This window comes from Podarcis vaucheri (genome assembly GCF_965113315.1).
Source record: "Podarcis vaucheri genome assembly, chromosome: 1".
Lineage (NCBI taxonomy): Eukaryota > Metazoa > Chordata > Lepidosauria > Squamata > Lacertidae > Podarcis > Podarcis vaucheri.
Window position 1 is genome coordinate 28904982 of NC_138759.1, and position 14290 is coordinate 28919271.

General features: G+C 42.5%; 1 protein-coding gene across 5 annotated transcripts in view; it reads left to right on the forward strand.

Moving 5' to 3' along the window:
- The window catches only part of CEP128 (centrosomal protein 128), a 185316-nt gene that overhangs the window by 101478 nt on the left and 69548 nt on the right, over positions 1-14290 (forward strand). The window lies entirely within an intron of this gene.

Consider the following 14290-nt stretch of genomic DNA (forward strand, 5'->3'; position numbering starts at 1 on the left):
ACCGACCCCTCTCGCTCTCCAGGCTTCAGGAAGACATCTGCAGCCTAGGCAGCCCTGCGGGAGGTCCGGCAGGGATGTCTAGACTGCGGATAGCAGCCTGCTTCCCGGAGCGTCGGGCGCCCTGAAAGTAGAGCGCCTGGCACTTCGGGAACACCTCCGCAGCCTAGGCAGCCCTGCGGGAGGTCCCCCCAGGGCTCCCCATGCTGCGGATAGCAGCCTGCCGCCCGCCGCACAAGGCACCCTGAAGCATTGCGCCCCGCGCTCCGGACAGACATCCGCATTGTGGGGAGCCCTGCAGGAGTTCCCCGCAGGGCTCCCTACGCTGCGGATAGCAGCCTGCCGCCCGCCGCACAAGGCACCCTGAAGCAGAGTGCCCCGCCCGCCGGACAGACATCGGCCAGCCCCACAAGCTCAGGGGACAGCAGGAAGGTGCAGCACTGCCATCCCGCTGTTCCTCGACCTGGTTCGGTTTCCCCGACCTGCTTTTGGGGGGGGGGAAATAAAGGGGAAAAAAATCCCCTTTATTTCCCCCCCAAAAAACTAGATGCATCCTATGGGATGGAGCGTCCTATGGGACGAAAAATACGGTAGCTTTATACCCTGGTTTCAAATCACCTTAAGTCTTAAACTCTGTGGAGATGTTGCATCGCACCATGATCACGAGCCCTTTTCCTGGAATGTTATACCCAGGTAGAGTGGTACCTCGGGTTACATACGCTTCAGGTTACAGACTCTGCTAACCCAGAAATATTAAGAACTTTGCTTCAGGATGAGAACAGAAATCATGCTCCGGCGGCGCGGCGGCAACGGGAGGCCCCATTAGCTAAAGTGGTGCTTCGGGTTAAGAACAGTTTCAGGTTAAGTATGGACCTCTGGAACAAATTAAGTACTTAACCCAAGGTACCACTGTATTTAAAAGATGATACCTGTTCAATAGGTCGATTATCAATTCTGCATTTGTGTCTCATTCTTTTTTTAGAGAACACCATGACTTTGGATTTGCTATAGTTAATTGTTAATTGTTCAGCATTACAATAAACAGTGAGAGATCTTAGAAGTTTTCTTAGGCCTATGCAGGAGAAGGAAATTAGAACTGCATCATCTGCATATAAGAGAACCGGGAGGGGTGTACCAGCCAATTTAGCGGGGTGGGCATTTTCTTTCTCCACGTTTCCTACTAAGGAGTTAATATAAAAGTTGAATAAAGTGGGCGCAAGGACGCAGCCTTGTTTAACACCATGGGAGGCTTGGATTTCCTTGGATAAATGGCCCTGTCAGTCACACCTAACCCGGACCCGAGTGTGATCACAGTCAGCCCTCTCACTAAGTGAAGTGGGACTCTTGTTTCAAGTGGAATGGGGTGAGCAATGAAGCAGGGGCGGAGGAAGGGGCTGCGGTGGGGCAGGTCACCCTTGGTGTCACCACTGGGGGGGGTTACAAAATGCCGGGCAACACTGACCGCGGGGCCTGCAGCACATCCAAGTCATGCATCTCTCCTGGGAGTGACGTGGTGGCTTGGGCGCCCGCGGGCGCCGCACTGCCCCAAACGGTCCGCCTGCCACCGCCCCCTCAGCTGTAGGGCGGCTGAGTAGGAGGAGGCAGGCAGACTCTTCAGAGGCCCCGCGGAGCATCCTGCCCCGGCTGGTATGAAATGCTGGTATGAATTTTCATCTGTTGTAGTATTTTAACTTCTAGTATGTTTTGATGTAAACCACCCTGAGGTTTTATTACAATCAAGCAGTGTATAATTTGTATGAAATAAATAAAATAAATATTCTTATTACTTCTTAAATTTGTATGCTGCCCTTCATCCATAGATCTCATGGCGGTTCACAACATAAAAATTCAAAATAAGAAACACCAAATACATAATGAAAATAAGAACAAAAGGAAACCAATAATTCCCCATCCCACAACACATTTAAAAAGGAATCGGATATTAATCAGCCAAGGCCTGGTTGAAGAGGAGCATTTTTGCCAGGCACCTAAAAGTGTATAATGAAGGCGTCAGTTGAACCTCCCTGGGAATAGAATTCCTGAAACAGGGCCACTGCAGAAGAGTCCTGTTCTCATGTTGCTACCCTTTGGACCTCTTGTGGAGGAGTCTGGGCTGGGTTATATCAGTGGTGTCCAGACTTTTTTCAAAGAGGGCCAGATTTGATGAAGTGAAGGGCCTTGAGGGCCGACCAAAGTTGTTTTTAGGGTTGAAGTTGTTGAGGTTTTTAAAGGATTTTACCCCAGGAAATAAACTGCCACAGGGGCCGGATTAAACCGACCAGTGGGCCAGATTAGGCCCCCAAAATGGACTTTGGACATACCTGGTTTATATGGAGAGAGGTAGTCCTTGAGGTATTGCGATCCTGAGCCTTAGGTCATCAACCTTTCTGGACCCATGGGCTTATTTGCCAACTGGATAATCTGTTGTGGGCACCTCTCTCTCTCTCTCTCTCTCTCTCTCTCTCTCTCTCTCTCTCTGTGTGTGTGTCTGTCTTTCTCACCCCACCCTGCCAAAACCTATTTGTTGTTGTTGTTTAGTCGTTTAGTCGTGTCCGACTCTTTGTGACCCCATGGACCAGAGCACGCCAGGCACTTCTGTCTTCCACTGTCTCCCGCAGTTTGGTCAGACTCATGCTGGTAGCTTCAAGAACACTGTCCAACCATCTCGTCCTCTGTCGTCCCCTTCTCCTTGTGCCCTCCATCTTTCCCAACGTCAGGGTCTTTTCCAGGGAGTCTTCTCTTCTCATGAGGTGGCCAAAGTATTGGAGCCTCAGCTTCACGATCTGTCCTTCCAGTGAGCACTCAGGGCTGATTTCCTTCAGAATGGAGAGGTTTGATCTTCTTGCAGTCCATGGGTCTCTCAAGAGTCTCCTCCAGCACCATAATTCAAAAGCATCAATTCTTCGGCGATCAGCCTTCTTTATGGTCCAGCTCTCACTTCCAGACATCACTACTGGGAAAACCATAGCTTTAACTATACGGACCTTTGTCTTTGTCCATGGAGTTTTCTTGGAAGGGCCAAAACCTATTAAGACTGGCTAAAGTAGAATGCTTTTTTCAGCAGGGGAAGGGAGAGAGGGGAAGGGACAGCAGGCACTCTGAGGGTACTTATATGCCCACAGGAGTCATGTTGAAAACCCATGATGATCCTTGAAATGGAGATGGGATGTTATTTGCTTCACCTTAGATAGCAAGAAGTCTGTGGGGAGGCCCTGACCAAAGTTACTGATACAAAGCAGGAGAACTTGCCCAAGAGGGAGGAGTAAATGAGTGTTTAAGCCTGTGGGCTTCTTATGATTTCTTTAGCATTGTTCAGAATTCAGGAAACATTATGAACTGGTTTTGACATAACGCTAAACCATTGCTGTTTGGGAACTGCATTTAGTTTTAACTATAGTATATCTAGTATATATAGTATACCCACAGCGCGGGTGGCGCTGTGGGTAAAACCTCAGAGCCTAGGACTTGCCGATCGCATGGCCGGCGGTTCGAATCCCCGCGGCGGGGTGCGCTCCCGTCGTTCGGTCCCAGCAGTTCGAAAGCACCCTTAAGTGCAAGTAGATAAATAGGTACCGCTTTATAGCGGGAAGGTAAATGGCGTTTCTGTGTGCTGCGCTGGTGCCGGTTCGCCAGAGCAGCGATGTCACGCTGGCCACGTGACCCGGAAGTGTCTGCGGACAGCGCTGGCCCCCGGCCTCTTAAGTGAGATGAGCGCACAACCCTAGAGTCTGTCAAGACTGGCCCGTATGGGCAGGGGTACCTTTACCTTTTACCTATATCTGAACAAGCCAGGGAGATAGGAATGAAGAAGGCTAAGTTTCATTCATGTAGCACAGAAGTTACTTTGGGTCACTTTTGTGAGCAAAGTGACTAACAATTATTATTACTAGTTTCTATGCTGGGCTTTACTTTTATGTATAGTGCATAATTGTGGTTTGTCAGATCCAGACTGTTCTGCACTGCAGATAAGACGTCGGTTGTGAAGCTGAGTAAATCTGACAAGGGATGGTAATAATCACAAATATTGACATCAAGATAGGAACTTTTCTAATTATAATGATAGAGTGGGGGAAATGTTTCATGTGTTTGATGAAAAATTATATTTTGAACTTTTTTTATCTTGTTAGGATAGTTGAGCTTGCTCTTTAAATGTGTAGATGGAGATTTATTTGGGATTTTTGGCTGCTGTGTGTTGTAAACTTTGCCAAATTAAACTTGTGTCCACAAAGTACTAGTGGTGTGGAAATCAACCAAACTATTTGCAAACTTCCATTTAGTGTCTTATTGCAGTGGACAAGCAGAGATGTCAGTTCCGGGTACATTTTGCTTAATTACTTATTGTTTTCTGGGTTGTGGGGTGGGGTGCTTTTTTTTGCTACTTTGTTTAAAGGCAAGTATGAATGCTTCTTTGAAAAATTAAAGGTGAGCTGTCTGATAAATTTATTTTGATATTTTTCTTTCTTTCCCTTATATTTATGTTTAATGTTTATCTTATACACATGCCATACTAATGGTGAATGTAAATGGTTTGCCTAGTTTTTAGCTTCTTTTAGCAAAGTGCATGAATATAATCAGCATGAATGCTAACTTTCTGCTAGTAAATAAAAACACCTTGGTGAAAGCAAGAATTTGAATAACATTGACATGACTTACTGTTTTCATCCTATTTCACATTTTTGTATTTTTTACCTTGTAGGCATCATGTTTATGTATGCTGAAGTATAGAATTGTCTACCTGGGCAATGTTTTAACTGCTTGTGGAAATGTTTTCCAAAAAGGCCGGCACCCTCTCATTTTGAAGAAATAGGGAGTCAATATTGTCCTACTACATAAAGAAAATAATGGATGGTCCACTTTATGCTGTTCTCTTTTGAAATTAATCATATACATAAGATAAGAAGGTTGCATGTAATATCTAAAGGTGAATATTGTATAGTACTCTGGTTAATAAAATGCTTATTAAGTGTATTTTAATGACAATGTAGTATGTTTCATGGAAAATTAAGGCTGCAGCCTAAAACACACCTACTAGGGAGTAAACCTTGCCAAGCTCAGTGGGACTTAGAGTACCGGTAAGTGTGCTTAGGATGGCTCTGTAAGTGTAAAGCAATAGTTTCAGATCACTGACGGTGAACTGTGGCATGTTAACAAAACTGAAAAGCAAGTAATGTGCAAAATTCCCAAGTCTGCCTAAGTGGAACTAGGAGGATTAAAGATGTAAGACAAATGTAAAGGCAAGGAGAAACCCATTATATTTATATCATACTGACTTAAAAGTATAGTGCTACTGCTTCTCATTTCCTGCTAGCCAGCCATTTGTCAGACCTGTTTTGCAGTAGGGATATTTTTGTCATCTTTTGGTTATAGCTGCAAGCTTTAATACATTATCAATGGCCATGCTTTTTTATATTCTTAACATCCTTTTGTAATGGAAAAGCTTGATTAAATATTTTGCCTTACAATATGGGAACTGTAAGTTCCAATGCTTTGTCTGGTACCAATTTCCCCCCCCCTTTGCTGCCAGTGTCAATCCCGAGAAAGCATATCCTGAATGTTTTAATTATAGCTTTGGGAACATAATCCCAATTCTTAGAAAAATGGTTGAGAGCGCATTTGTTTTTCTTTATAAAGATTATTTTTTTAACAAAAGCAGCCTCAATTAATTTGGTGTGTTTTCTTTCCATTACTACAGATGCATTGGTTTAGATCTGGCAAGTAGCACAGAAACTTAATTAACATATTCAAAGTTAAATAAAGCTGTATAACTCTCCATAATTGGGAAGCTGCTATACTTCAAGGTCAGATTTTTATGTATCTCTCTTTGGATTAAATGCCTGCTGCTTTTAATTTGGACAAATGGGAATTGTGAAAACTGCCTATAAATCTCAAACACCTGCCCAGCTGGATATGTGAACAGAATTTAAGGCCTTTCTTTTAAACAATCAGTTGTGACTTGCTTGCTCTGATTTCTACTGAAATCAGAGCCAATATTCAAATTTTAATTTCTTCTGAAAAATCCTGTTTCTCTTTCATAGTCCACTCCCCATTCCAACTTTCATCCTTTCCTTCCTTCCTTCCTTCCTTCCTTCCTTCCTTCCTTCCTTCTGATAGACCAGTGATATGTTTTCCCCATTGTTTCCCTTGAATGAGGATATGTTAGACAGAAATGTGAATAAACATTTACTCTCTGTTTATGGAGTTTTGGAGGGTTTTGTTTTGTTCTCTTGGTTGCTACATGCTTGCTCTTGCATAAACCAAATTAAGTTCACAGTTACCTATGTTTTCCTGTTGTGCTCATTTGTTTCCCTGAACAAATTGTAAATCTTTAATCTTTGTAAACATCTTTGTGTATCCTCCTTCCTAGTAGAAGGAGAGAATTAGGATTCATCCTTCTACATTCCAAACTGTTTCAACTGTGTCTTCAGAGGACACAGTTCTGGGGCTCACAATTTCACCCAGTCACCCAAGCATCCATTTAAGGTGAAGATTATTTTCTTCTATTTGATTAACTAGCACCTTTGTGGGATGGAGGTGCTTTCCTGACAGGGGAGTCACTGCTGCCTACCACTTGTTGTTTTAGTGGGGGGGGGAGAGGGGGGAAGGTAGCAGAGTTGGAACACTGGATTGGTTCAGTTGCGGCTGAGTTGCCTGCAGAGAGTTTGCTGTTGTAATTTCCATTCTTCTTGGGCCTGTGGCTTTCTTCTTGTCTCTGTCTGGGGAGGATGCACACTAGGTAGAGTGATGCCATGGAGACATTCTGTTGTTGATCTGCCTTTATTGGTGCCTTGGATAATATAGGAGTTTGTTGGCTAGCGGCAACATGATGGGTGGAAGACATGCTTGATGGTTCCTGCAATCATAGTGGTATGCACTGTTACATTCTATCTTGTTTCTACTCCTATTGGTTCGCATTTGACTTTTCTGCTGGGAAAACCCTACTACAGTGTAGCATCAAAGCCATGGCACAGTGGCAACTCTGCTAGCAGGGCCAGACGACCAGGGTATAATAGAAAATGGATGGATTATAGTTCAAGTTAGTCACTTTTGCTTTTGATGCATAACTACTGTTTATGCCCCTTAATCCATTTGGAGCTGCTTTTTCTATGTGCTATAATTCCGAAGCTTTCTTTTTTTTTTAGTAGAAAATCTTGGATGGACTTTGTACTTCTGAAGGGGAAAAATATTTTTAGGAGAAAGTCTTGGACTTTTTTGCTAAGTCAAGTCCCCAAATGTTACTATATTTCTTTAGCAACCGCAAATGCAAGCATTTCCCCGCAAAATGTGCGCAAATTAAATTGAATTAAATACATGTGTTTCAGCAGCAATTGACACAAACTTATTTTTAGTTCTATAGCCACCTAAGAAATATAACCAGCATGCATTTCCTGCTCGAAGCATATTGAAATAATAATGCAACTAGCTTAAGAATATGAAAAGTTGATTTTCCTTATTTGGCCTCAGTGCAGAGCTTTTCTGAGACCAAAGGGCAAAGCCAAGACTAGGGCCACCAAAACACCAGTCCATGAGTGAAGCAGCTAGCCCACCAGCCCTTTCCCACTCCCATAGAGTCTTGGTTACCCTGCAAGATGCCAAGCAATCGTAAGTGGAGAGAGTGCTATTGTATTCAGATTCTTCATCTGGTCTTCCCATAGGCATCTGGTTGGCCCCACTGACACATTCATGGAGACCCCCTGACTTACTGCATCTGGAGCTATCCCACCGTAGAATTTAATTAAGCACTGCCAGGAAGCACTTCACTTCTTTCTCCTGCTCCTCTTGTTAGGGCTTGTTAATGAGAAGAACTTCACAATGCTGTTCCACCCTAGCACGCTCAAGGGTGGGGTACATGGTATCAAGAAAGGAAGGAGACGCCAATGGTGATACAGTCAACTGGAGGTTAGGGGAGCAGTTGTCCACTACTGGTGCATAATGAAAATGATATGCAATATACAGTGGTACCTCGGTTTACGAACTTAATCTGTTCCGGAAGTCCGTTCTTAAACCGAAACTGATCTTAAACCGAGGTGTGCCTTCCTTAATGAGCCCTCCCGCTGCTGGTACCCTTCCAAGAAGAAGAGTTTGGATTTGATATCCCACCTTTCACTCCCTTTAAGGATTCTCAAAGCGGCTAACATTCTCCTTTCCCTTCCCCCCTTCTACCCTTCAGATTCCGTTCTTAGACTGAGGTAAAGTTCTCAAACTGGGACACTACTTCCTGTTGTGTGGCGTTCGTAAACCAAATTGTTTGTAAACAGAACTGTTCTTAAACTGAGGTACCACTGTAGATGCAGGAGAATCTTTGATTTGGCTATTCATCCTCAGCAAAGAATAGTTCTTCTAACGCCAAGTGAAGAAGACAAAAGCTTTCTGATAATAAGTGTTTCAGCTCCTAATTCCTAAATTCCATATGCCGGTATATCTTGATTTCTTCAGGGCAGAGTTGCTGTCGCATGATGCAGTCACCTAATGTCAATTAATCAGTTGGATGACATTGTTTGACTGATCAACTCACCACATTTGCGGTCCTAGAGAGAATTGCTGCTATAGCTCTATCAGAATTATAGATAATAAAAGGTCATGGTAATTAGACCAAAGCAGGGCTCCTGTGTAGTACTGGGGGGCACATGCAATTCTGTGTACAAGGATCATCCTCCACCAAGCAATAATTGATGCCTCCTGGAGAGTCAGAGTAGGGCATCGAGAAAAGTGTCTTTTTCATGTAAATCTGTTTTCTTACAGGAGCTGACAGCGCCAGTTATTTGTTGTATCAAAGCAACTATCTGTTCTATATGAACACATATTCAGACTTTTAAGTAGTAACATTAGTTTTGAGAGAGAAATGGTGCCAACAAAACGATAATACTGTAATTATATGTAGCTGGAACGGACACATATATGGGAATGACATTGCAGCCCACACAAAATTATACTCTCTGTTGGGAACAAACATGAAAGAATTGCAGAAAGCAAAATCACCCACTTTTCTTTTGGTTTATCTCCTTGTTTCCTGAAAGACAGACTGTGAGGTGTTAAGACCTCATTTCTCAGGCTGGCTGTATACCTGTCTTACAAGTCCCCATGACAGGATTTAAAAGAAAATCCCAATTACAACTGCATGGAAGAGAGAAAGTGACTCTAGAATTGGCTGATACAGCAGTTCACTGCCCATAGCTCCTTTTTGCTGAAATAGTGCATCAGTCTCTCAGCTGTCTTTTACACAATTAGTGCTACAATCCCATACATTGTTTGACCCTTATGCCAGTACTCCTTAACTGCCTGTTTGTCAGAGCCTTTACTTCAATGGAAATAGTTTCTTACTACCCTTGGGGATTGGGAATCTGAAACTCTGTGTTCCATAAGAGGAGATGCTGGGTGCTAGCCTGGTAGGAATGAGAAATGTACAGTTTTGAGAAAAGGTAGGATGAGAGGGGGAATGCACGACTCTCCTCCACCTGCAAAGAGGAATGTTGTTGGGGGAAATTCAAATATATATTGTTGCACAGCAACCCAATCTCCAAGCAGTGCGAGATTCCATTCCAGGAGCTCACCCAGGGTCCAGGTTTCCTTTTGGAAATGAGGCACAGCAGAGATGTCTTTATGATATAAGGTTTATTTACACATATATGCAACCTGAGCCTACGATGGAGGGGTTCACAGCATTAATACCCCAAAAGGCTCTTCTTTCTCCCATAGCTTCAGCCTTGGATTCAAAACAGAAATCAAACATTCTGCTCTACCTCTCTGGGTTTTTCAGCCTTCAGCTTTACACACACTTTCAACTCTAAACCCTGCCTTTTGTCTTTCTCACAATCTGTAAGCTGGAGGAGGGGCCCCATCCATTTTCCGTCTGGGACAGAGCCCCCTCTCTTAATGGCTCTTCACCTTTCCTTAGTTTTCTTAATGGCCCTTCACCCAGGCAGTGACCTGAACACAGGAAACCAGCCTGGCTTCTATTTTAACACTTGCTGGGTCCAGATGTTAGAATGGGTCTGGCACCTCCAAATTCATAACAGCCTAATACATTTTAGTTAAACCTAAACTTTACTGATTTGAGAACATGACTGTGGGGAGGCTACAGAGCAGGACAGTTTCAGTATTAAAAACTTCTATCAATATGTTTTTATTCCACTCTTATTATTCCTCCTCCTCCCTACCCCCCCCCCCCGGCCTTGTGTTAGTTTGGATATTAGTTTGCAAGCTTTTAGGACAGTTTAATATAGAGTTGTTCTTCTCCCTCATGTGAGTTGTAGGGTTTTTATGTGAGTTTTACCCCCCCCCCCCAGTTTTCCAGCGCCTACTTTAATTATTCATTTTGCCTTCCGTCCTTTTGGCTCTTTTCCTGAACCCCCCTCTCTCTTGAAGGTCTTGAACAGTGCTACAAGGCTTGTGTTCCATGAGCAGTAGCACAGGTGGTCAAGAACATACAGCAACATTTTGCAGCTCCTATTTTGAAAGTGAAATAGCACCCCCCCCCAAAAAAATAGAGATATGTGGACACCCTACACACAGATAAGTCCATCTCTTTGTGAATTAAATTATGACAATTTTTTTTTTAAACTGCCTTATAGAAATCTGTGAACTTTCAGGATATTTATCCAAGATGCCCAGTCTCCCTATTTGTTAAAATCCCTTTGTTGCCTGCATTGAACTGATAGTTCATGTGGTCAGCTCTGTATACTACTTCCCTTGATATTTGCATGCTTATACAAATAAAAAGTGCCTATGAAATGCGTTCAGTACAAGTGGCGTTGCTGCAGGAGGTACTGTGGTGGTCTCCAATGGTGAAATTACTGATTTACTCTGTAGCAAACTTCCAGTGTTAGTAACGAACAAACTGTAGTCAGGTTGTTTCCTTGTATTGTAAACCTGAGTAATTTGTACTACCAAGAAGCACCCTTCTGGCTCTTAAATTTTGAGCGTGTATTTAGCAATGTGCAAAGGCAGCTGATAGAATTCTGAGAAACATTCAGCTCATGCTGAACCTTTGCTTAGGTGAAAATGGCAAATTTGAACAGAGATAAGGAAGCTGGAAAGAAACTGAAGATTACAGAGATTTTAGAAATGTTCTTTATATGTTCCCATTTCTGGTGGAAACTAATCCAACTCTTTACCAGTGTCTGTCATGTGATTGAATGTGTGATCACATATATTTGCTTGGTAAATAATAGCCTAGCTTTGGGAACATGACAGTTAAATGCAATCCCATTCCTGGAAAGTTGAGTAGTACATTTTCAGTGAAACAGCTCTGACTCAAGCTAGTACAAAACATTAGAGCAATCAGAGCGCATTGTGATTAAATTGTGAAGGTGGTAGGATGGAATGGTGATGACTGTTGCATAGTCACACACCAGCTTTGGGAATAGCTATTATCATCATTATTCAGAATTGCTCCATAGGATATACTCCCACCATAAATCAAGTGCAGCTACAACCCATCTTGTTGTGGCTCATAATGTGGTTTTTACAGTTAAAAAGTATTATTGTTCTCAAATTAAAAACATGTTTCTGCTGTGCTCAAAAGCTTTTGATGAATTACTGGAATCAGCTAATATTTAATACCTTATGCACATTGAGCAACGACTAACATATTTCATCTTCCTTTTTTTTGGTTTTGTTTTGTAAATTGGAAATGAGTATAATGCTCAAAAATAAATCAGTGCCAGTTAGTTTTAATCAGCTCTTTCTATTTCTAGAGGATTTATGTAGGAGAGAGGAAATACTTCACCGCAAGTAGCTTCCATGAAAGACATGTGCTGCCGGTATTAGATCAGAGTATTATTTTAAGAATAAGAATAGATGATTAGAATGCTTATTATTAGAATAATAATAGATTAGAAAGCATCCTAAGAAAAGAAAATATCCCATTTAGTGCTGTGCCATGTTTTTCTTCCTCTTGCATTTGTGTCTGGAACATCTGGTACAGCTCATTGCTACAGCTCATTGCTTGTGGCCTGGAGATGGGAGCATAGGGAACTGTATTATACCATGTCAGAGTTTTTCATCCATCTAAGCCCAAGACTGTCTGCTTTGACCAGCAGTGGCTGTCTGGGCTCTCAGGTAGAAGTCTTATCCATCACTGATTACCTCATACTTTTAATTGGACCTGTCACCCTTCTAGAACATGTGTTCTTCCAATAAGCTGTGGCCCGTTCATGATGTTTATTGCATGCTGAAAGATGGAAATTCATGGCTATTCATGGGATGGACAGTTGTAGAAGTAAATGGAATCTCTGATTTGCCAGATGGAGTGGGTGCCATTCTTCAAAGAGATGACTTTCCCTACTGCAGACAGGCAGGGTCTTCAAGGTCTTTTATCTTCTCCAGGGGGAGGTGTTGTCCTACCCTACAGACCAACCGTACCTGCATTCTGCTAATTTGTTTAATTCTTAAAAACATATTGACAAGAGTAGGAAAGGAAGAGCTACAAGATATAGGGTAGATGTATTGGGGTTTAATGTAAGGTTTCTATACATTTGTATAAAATACTTAAATAAAGCTTGCATTCTCTAACAATTGGCATTTGCTCTTGTTGATTGCTTACCCAAATCTAAGTTGCCATTGGAATCCACACACTCCAATTTTCTGTTGTACATGCAGCGCATTTCGAAACTCTGGCCTCTATTATGCTCCATGATTGTGCTCCGTGATTTGACTGTGACATGCAGAAATGCTCTGTTTTTCTACTGCATCTTGCACAATGAAAGTGTCAAATTTCAGATCTCTTGATAGCCTTAATCAGTTCCTCATTTTGAGGACAAATGCACAACTGTCCAATTCTTCCCAGTAACTGGGTTGTCTTGTGCTCTCTCTGTCTGTGTTAAATTTTAGCTTTCTGGTAGGCTAGAAATCTTTTAACTGATGTAAGGTACATTATGATGGTGAGAAGTGCATACGTCCTGTTTTTCTGATTTTTCTAGAAAATAGAGTGTTATGGGGTTATAAAGTCTCATACATATAAATCATATGTTCATAAATTTACAAGGCAAACACATACATAAGTATATGAACCATGCGTCTGAAATAGCACAGGAGAGCAATCCTCAAGCCATTTTGACTCTTCCAGTGACCTCAAATATTCTCTGCAGTGAGGATTGAAATGGGAAAGCCTCCCCATGGTCCCTTTGCTCAAATCCTGTCTTAAGGGCGTATTTGTGTATGAATAGGGTGAGCCTGTGACCTGGATTCCGGAACTATGTATTTAGCATCTCAAAAGGAATGGCCAGGCTGTCCAGGTGGAGCAATCAGTGACCATTGTAAGGTATCCTGACAAACAGGATTTCTGTGGTAGACCTCCCCCTGTGATGTATTTCTGTTGGAGTCCGCCTCCTTCTGTGATGTATGTATTGATGTTTTGGGGGGTGGTCTTGAGCTACAGGGTGGGAAGTTTCAAAAGTCTATATAAGGGCTTGCACACCATTGTCTGGGGTTCCTCTCCTCCCTCCCTGCGTGGGGTGAGCGGTGGACCCTCTTGCAACAGTAAACAATAAATATCAGCTGCTTTGCTTCTCAATATTCTCTGGTTGGCCTCTGTTATTTTCTCCTTCTGATAGGGAACCTACGTAAAGACTCTATACAGGCTCTTGCATACCCCATAAGGGAAAAGGAGCAGGTATTTTTCTTATAACATAGAGTAACCTTAGAGTTTCATTAAAGCCTGTTAATTCTATTTGAGCCTTTATGCTTATTACGCTCTCTAGAGAAAATGTGAACATAAAAGATATATGAGTGCAGCATATATGAAACACCACACTATGCAATTTGGTGTTTGAAAACTTGTTGTATTGGATAGTGAACTAACTGAATTCTCCCACCCAAGCAGAAATTGCAAATTAAAAATACAGGAAATAAATGTTTAAATAAGATGTTGCGATGTGTTCTAGATAACATAATGAGCTGAAATTGCATGAAATGAACTTTGGGTCTGGGATTTGACACAGCTGATCATGTTCCTTGAGGGTTGGGAGGGGTGGGGGGAGAGGGTAGGAAGCCAAGCTTCTAGGTTCTAGGTAGCTGACACTAATGGCCCAATGTTTAGTGCAGGCCTTGCAGTGTGTTTAATAAAAGGTCTCTTTCCCACAACCCTTCCTGCTGCATCATTTCATTCTAATTAAAGTTGTGGGTGACAATTTGTTTCTCAAAGTCTTTGGAGTGAAACCACTGAACCATGCTGCTTGGGCCAAGCCCTTCAAGAGCCCTGGAACTTAGCCCAGGTGTGAAGTTAGAAGAACTGGACATTTGAACATTACCAAACTTTCCCCACGTCGCAAGCAACTAGAGCCCTATGTCATCAGAG